General features: G+C 35.5%; 1 protein-coding gene across 1 annotated transcript in view; it reads left to right on the forward strand.

Annotated features, from left to right (window-relative positions):
* LOC106871114 (uncharacterized) overlaps positions 1 to 4,660 on the forward strand; it is a 94,142-nt gene extending 89,482 nt beyond the window's left edge. The window contains exon 9 of the mRNA XM_089358599.1: positions 4,392 to 4,660. The gene's annotated coding sequence lies outside the window, so the exon portion shown is untranslated. The remainder of the gene's footprint in view (positions 1 to 4,391) is intronic.
* The last annotated feature ends 2,457 nt before the right edge of the window (positions 4,661 to 7,117 follow it).

The following is a 7,117-nucleotide window of genomic DNA, read 5'->3' on the forward strand; positions in this document are numbered from 1 at the left end:
TATATGTATATATATATATGTATATGTATATATATGTATATGCATATATATGTATATGTATATATATGTATATGTACATATATATATATATATATATATATATATATATATATATATATATATATATATATATATATATATGTATATAGATGTATATGTATATATATATATGAGTGTGTGTGTGTATATATATATATATATGTGTGTATATATATATATGCATACATATATATAGACATATGTATATGTATATATATATATGTATATATATTTGTATATATATATGTATATATATATATATATATATATATATATATATATATATATATATATATATATATATATATATATATGTATGTATACAAGATCTTGGTAAGATCATTCAATTGGTTGGTTGGCAGAAACCTAAAAATGCACCTGTAACTTATTCTAAAATGTCTGAAACAAATTCAATAAATGGCAAAAAAGGCTTGGGAACATCAGGGGAACAGGTCTGGCCCGGCAGGTGTCGCAGTGTATCACAGGCTGGACCCGGTCGTCATCCTGCCACTGTGGTCAAACAGTCTTCAAGAAAAAGTAAAAATAAACATCCTTTGAATTTCGGCTGTTGGAATGTGCGCACACTTCTTGATGATAATTTCAACAAGAGGCCGGAAAGGCGTACTGCACTTGTTGCATGTGAGCTTAAGAAATATTCCCTTGATATGGTTGCACTCTCTGAAACTCGTCTCTCTGGTGAGGGTCAAGTAATTGAACCCACTTATGGATATACTAACTTCTGGAAAGGTCTATCTAAGGGTCAGCGTAGAGAATCTGGTGTTCGGTTTGCTCTCAAGAATACATTAGTGTCCTCCATTGCAGAGCTTCCAAGTGGTATATCTGACCGGATCATGTCATGCCGTATCAAACTGACAAAAGGTAGGTTTCTTACCGTTGTCAGTATTTATGCACCAACAATGTCCCATTCTGATGAAACTGTGGGACAGTTTTATGACAATCTAGCAAGATTATTGAAGAAAGTATCAATTTCTGACAAGCTGGTCATTTTGGGAGATTTCAATGCAAGAGTTGGAAAGGACTATGTTTCATGACCTGCTTTAGGTCGACATGGGATTGGAAAATGCAATAAAAATGGAGTAGCTCTTTTGACGTTTTGTACTGAGAATGATCTGGTTGTCACCAACACTCTGTTTAAGCAGAAAAATAAATATAAAGCCACCTGGATGCACCCAAGATCTAAGCAGTGGCAACTCATAGATTATATTCTGATTAGGAAACGTGATATGAAAGACGTTTCTAGCGCTCGGGTCATGAGAGGGGCAGAGAGTTGGACTGACCATCATCTACTGTGTGGCAAAATCGATTTTTCGATAATACCTAAAAATCGACAGTCTGGTCCTAAGGTACCCAAAAAGTTAAATGTTGCAAACTGTAAATTATCAAGCAACTTGCAAAGATTCCACGATGCTATAGAAAGTATTAATCTTGACCCAAACAATCTATGGGAAGATTTCAAAACAAAAGTATTTCAAGCTGCAAGTTCGTCAGTGGGATTTAAATCTCATAAATCCAGAGATTGGTTCTCAGATAGATCAGCAGAAATTCATGATCTGCTTTTAGAAAAACAAAACTTAGACAAAACACTGCTCTCTCAGTCCTTGAATCCCAACTCAAACGAAACTTACAGAAAGCTGAAGAGGAGAGTGCAAACTGCTCTAAGGAAAATTAAACAGGAATGGTGGAATGATAGGGCAAAAGGGGCACAAGAAGCAGCTGATAGAAATGATGCCAGGGGTTTGTATTCTTATGTTAGGGAGGTATAAGGTCCAAAATCTTCCTCAATAGCTCCAGTGAGAACAGAAGATGGATGTTTTTTTCTGACTGACACCGCTTCTATTCATAAGCGTTGGGTAGAATATTTTTCTGCACTTTTGAATAGACCATCATCCGTTAACATGAGGACGATAGAAAAAAAATTGAACAACTTCCAGTTATAGAAGAGATGGCATTTGAACCAACTCTAAATGACATTTATTTAGCTGTGAATAAGCTGAATAACAACAAGTCTCCAGGATCTGATGGAATTTGTGCAGAAGTCTTGAAATATGGGGGTGACAAAATGTTTGAACTCTTAGATATTTTAATTTGTCACTGTTGGAGAAGTGAGAAAGTGCCTCAAGACTGGATTGATGCCATTCTTGTCTCCTTATATAAATCGGGGCCAAAGGATCTGTGTGGCAATTTTCGTGGGATTTCCCTTTTGTCTGTGGTTGGAAAGGTGCTCGCCCGCATTTTGTTAGAACGTTTAAATACCCTTATAGTTCCAAATATAGTGTCTGAGTCTCAGTGTGGTTTTCGTTCCTCCAGGGGCACAGCTGATTGTATCTTTACTGTCAGACAATTACAAGAGAAGTGCATTGAACAGAATCTTGCTCTGTACCATTGCTTTGTTGATTTGAGCAAAGCATTCGATACTGTTAATCGAAGTGCTCTGTGGCTAATTCTGGGGAAAATAGGTTGCCCAGAAAAGTTTATAAACATGGTCAGGGCTTTGCATTAGGATATGAGAGCTAGGGTTAATTTTCTGAATCGTTTGCTGTGGAAAATGGAGTAAAGCAGGGAGACCTTGATGCACCCACCCTCTTTGCAATATACTTTGTCGTTGTGGTGTCACATTCCTTTCAAAACTCTGAGGAAGGTATCTACATAAAATATCGAACAACGGGGAATGTTTTTAATTTGACCCGACTGAAGTTTAAAACGGAGGGTTTTTTTTACTTCACTTATTAGGGAACTTTTGTATGCTGACGATCGCGGTCTTGTCAGTCATTCTGAAACGGGTCTGCATTTGACGCAGCTTGTGATGATTTTGGCCTGACCATCAATCTGAAAAAACTCTTGTAATGTATCAACCTGTGTATGGTGCTGTTTGTAACCCACCAAAAATTTTTGTTAAGGGAAAGTTACTTGAGGTTGTCAATTCATTTGTCTACCTGGGAAGCTCTGTTCAAGATGATGGAAATCTTGATACGGAAATACACCTGCGAATTCAATGCAGCAAAAGCATTTGGTAGCTTGGAGTCGCGCATCTGGCGCCAGCGAGATATAAATAACAATACAAAGCTGGCTCTTTACAAATCATTTGTCTTACTATCCCTATTGTATTCCTGTGAAACTTGGACTTGTTATGAAAGGCATTTTAAACTGTTAGAACAATTCCACCAAAAATGCCTTCGTCATATTTTAAAAATTAAATGGAACTCTTTTACTCCAAACACAGATATCCTTGCATCTGCAGGCATCCCCTCAATTAAAGCTATGATTTTGAGGAACCAATTGAGATGGTGTGGCCATATTGCTCGAATGGCAGTTGAACGCATGCCGAAACAGCTGTTTTATGGTGAGCTTGCAGAGGGGAAACGCTATCGGCATAAATCTAAGAAAAGGTTTAAGGATGGCATAAGAACTACTGTGAAGTCACTTGGAATGATTCCAGAAGATATAGAAACCCTTGCCTCAGATCGAGTTGGATGGCGAAAAAAAGTGTGGAATGGAATGAAAGCGTTTGAAGAGGCCAGGATAACGCAAGCAAGACTCAAAAGATATTTAAGGTGAATGACAAGGACCTTTGTTTGAAATATCAGTTGCTACTGAAAAGAACATACTATGAACTCTACAAGCTTTTTAACAAAATACAGAGCTAGAATATTATCTCATAAAGCTTTTACTGTTTTTTCCCCACATCTTACACTCTGCACTATCAACAGAGCACAGTTTATTTCTTTATAACTTTTACTTAACAACCAACACTTAAGTATGACTGATGATGTTTCACCAATGATGATATACCTTATTCCATCGGACCTGAAATAGTGTGCCATAACAAACATCTAGATGCACCACACATTTTTTTTAATGAAATTCAAAGCTTTAGAAATACTAATACTTGGGCACAGTGATTTTTCTTTTAACACATATGTATGATTAAAGGAATAAAGCAAGTTATAGTTGTCTATATTTTTCTCCAAATTTTAAATTTCAAAACATGTTTAACTTTCCACATGAAGTGCACCAGTAAATTTTTGTTTGGTCTTCAATATGTACAATGCAGTCAAAAATGACTGAAAACCATTGATTTATACAGTAGCCAAGATTTTGTCATTTTGACTTGATTGAGTTAAAGAGAAAAATGATGACAAAGAGGATGTAGTAACAAGTTTTAAATTTATACTGATAAGTATAATAGTATGCCATTCAGTTGCACTTTTTCCTTTACTGTTAATTTTCACAATACAATGGCATAGTGCAAAAAAATGATTTTAAGTTATCTTTTCAGCTTTTATTTGAGTGAGGACCAAATTCTATTGCCTGTTTATGGTCTTTCTTTACAGCTTTTCTTTAGGAGCTTCAAACAAGAACAAAAACAAATCAATGACTCTACACAGCAATGGGTGCAGTCTTCTTTCGTGTGTATGTCAACTATGTGATTTGTACACTGCAAGCAGACAGCAAGTTACCAGTTTGTTTTAAATTTTTTACACATCATATAACATACTATCATGTTTCAATTAAATTTTTATAAACATATATTTACCTTACTTTGGTTTTGTCATAAGGCTACAAAATTCTGATATTTGCATATTTAAAAGCTTCTCACTGATTTAAGTATATCTGAGTTATTTTTTATTTTATTTATTTATTTATTTATTTTTTGTCAGATGCCAAAAGGGAAGATAAATTAGTGTCACCAGTTAGAGAGCAGGGGGACTCAAAAACTGGACAGTCTGGCCTAAAGCTGTTATCTAACTCTGATCCTATATGAAGACAGTGGATTTGCAGAATTGGTAGAAAATCAGATAAAATGACTGTCATATTCAGTTATGTCTTTATGTTCTGATTTAGCATTCCTTTAAAGGTAACTCTGCCTTTCATTCCTATGGGTTTGGTAAAATAAGTACCGGTCACATACTGAGTCAGTCTTAACTATAATCTTCCCTAATATTTGAGACTTTGTGTCTTTGTTAATATTTAATATTATTCCTACAGTAAATGGATCACTGTTGGTTTCAGTGATGGTTCAGTCATTTGAGCTACCTGATAAGTGGCTGAGTATCTCACAGACACATTTACACTTAATGTCATTTTTTAGTAAAATGAGTATGACCAAGACTGGACCTTTGAATTATTGGTCTATTTGATGGGCTTCCACACAGTTTCTGGCCACCTTAATTTCATTCGCAAGACTTGGCTCATCCCAAGATTATGATATAAAAAAAAAAAGACACTTGCTCATGATGCCACACAATGGAATTGAAAATAGCACCTTGTAATTGCATATAGCCTATAGAAAAACATGCAAATCAAATAATTCTTTTTTGGAATAATGGATGACAAAGCTATAATAGCATGTAAATGCTGGATCAAAATCCCTTTTGGACAGGAAAAGTTGAAGGCTTCCTGTGGGACTCAAACCAACATCTCCTGTAAACATGATAATCTGATGTTCTATCATTTTAGAAATTTTATTCTTACCAGTAGGAATAATGTTAATGTCCTAAGAATTACTGCAAGAGAATTGAACTAAGTTTTTTCCTTTTTTTGTCTTTTTTTAACAATGGATCCTGAAACAAAAAAAAGCTATAAATAGTAGCATGTAAATATTTGATTAAAAACACTTTGGATACAAAAAGTTGAAGGCCACCTGTGTGACTTGAACCATACACAAAGCAGTACAGTAGTTTAGATTATTATCAAAAGTGGTGATCACTGAACAACTATGAGGTTCCTTCTAGATGGATTTGTAAGGTCATTGAAGTGACAGTCAGTGCATCTCAGGCATGTAAACGTGGCAAAACCCATCCTTCTCCAGGTCTGAACACAGCTGATTTCTTGAGGGACAAGAAGAAATCAACCTTAGTAATGTACTACTACTTATCGACCCAGAAATAATGAAAGGTAAAGTTGATCTCAGTGAGATTTGAACACAAGTATAGCAACCCAAATGAATACTGCAAAGCATTGTATCTAACATTCTAAAAACTCTGTCAACTCACTATCTAAATCTGATGTTAGCTTCTGCTAAACGAAGTTCTATTCATAACTGGATGCTTATTTCTGATTGAAAGCCATTCAACCATATTGGAATCAGTGTCCTTGAGCAAACTGTCCTTTCTATATAATTTTAGTTCCTATCTATTAAAACTATGAGACTATGTGCTAATGAAAGGGTAAAGATCTCCTTTGGTCATGAATGACCGTGAGATTGCACTTAGAAGGTTTCCCTCCGAGGCACAAGTCCAGGCAAGTTTGTTTGTGGAAAAGCAGCAGTCGTCCATGCATTCCAGCCTCCCCTCCATGCCACCAATATCATCCAAGGAAAAGGCAAAGGCTGATACAGCTAGGCACCAGTGACGTCGCAACTCATTTCTATGGCTGAGTGAACTGGAGCAACATGAAATAAAGTGTTTTGCTCAAGAACACAACACACAGCCCTGTCGGGGAATCGAACTCACTGCCTCACGTTACCCTAACCACTAAGCCATGCATCAATGAAAGACTGATATTAATATTAATTATTAGAGACTCTCTTTAATCCTTTCTACTCAAGGCACAAGGCCCGACATTTTGGGGGAGCGGGGCCAGTCGATGAGATCGCCTCCAGTACGCAACTGGTGCTTAATTTATCGTCCCCGAAAGGATAAGAACTCTCTTTAATAATTAAATGAAGGTGCCGTGCCTATCTATGCTAGCATTTAGCATCGCTTTCACCCACGTTTATTTATTTATTTTCCTTTACATTTATGTTCTCCACTCTCCCAACTTTTTACAGTAAATTTTCGTACTTGGATGAATAAAATCTATATATTATTCTCAATACGTCAGTAACCTCGGTGAGTAAAAACATTAAAATGATATTGTCAAGTCCAAAATTTTTGTATTAAATGGCACAATTTATCACAATTCTCCATGAGACAAGCATACATATAAAATATGTTACCTCTCTTTTTTAAAAAATTAAAATATTCTAAATAAAATTTTACGCTATTTGTCAATATATATTTCGCTTCTGTTCGAAATGTCGGAATCTGCTGTAGAAAATAATTTACTACTGGTCACA

This window comes from Octopus bimaculoides, chromosome 10, assembly GCF_046866305.1.
Source record: "Octopus bimaculoides isolate indiv1 chromosome 10, ASM4686630v1, whole genome shotgun sequence".
Taxonomy (NCBI): domain Eukaryota; kingdom Metazoa; phylum Mollusca; class Cephalopoda; order Octopoda; family Octopodidae; genus Octopus; species Octopus bimaculoides.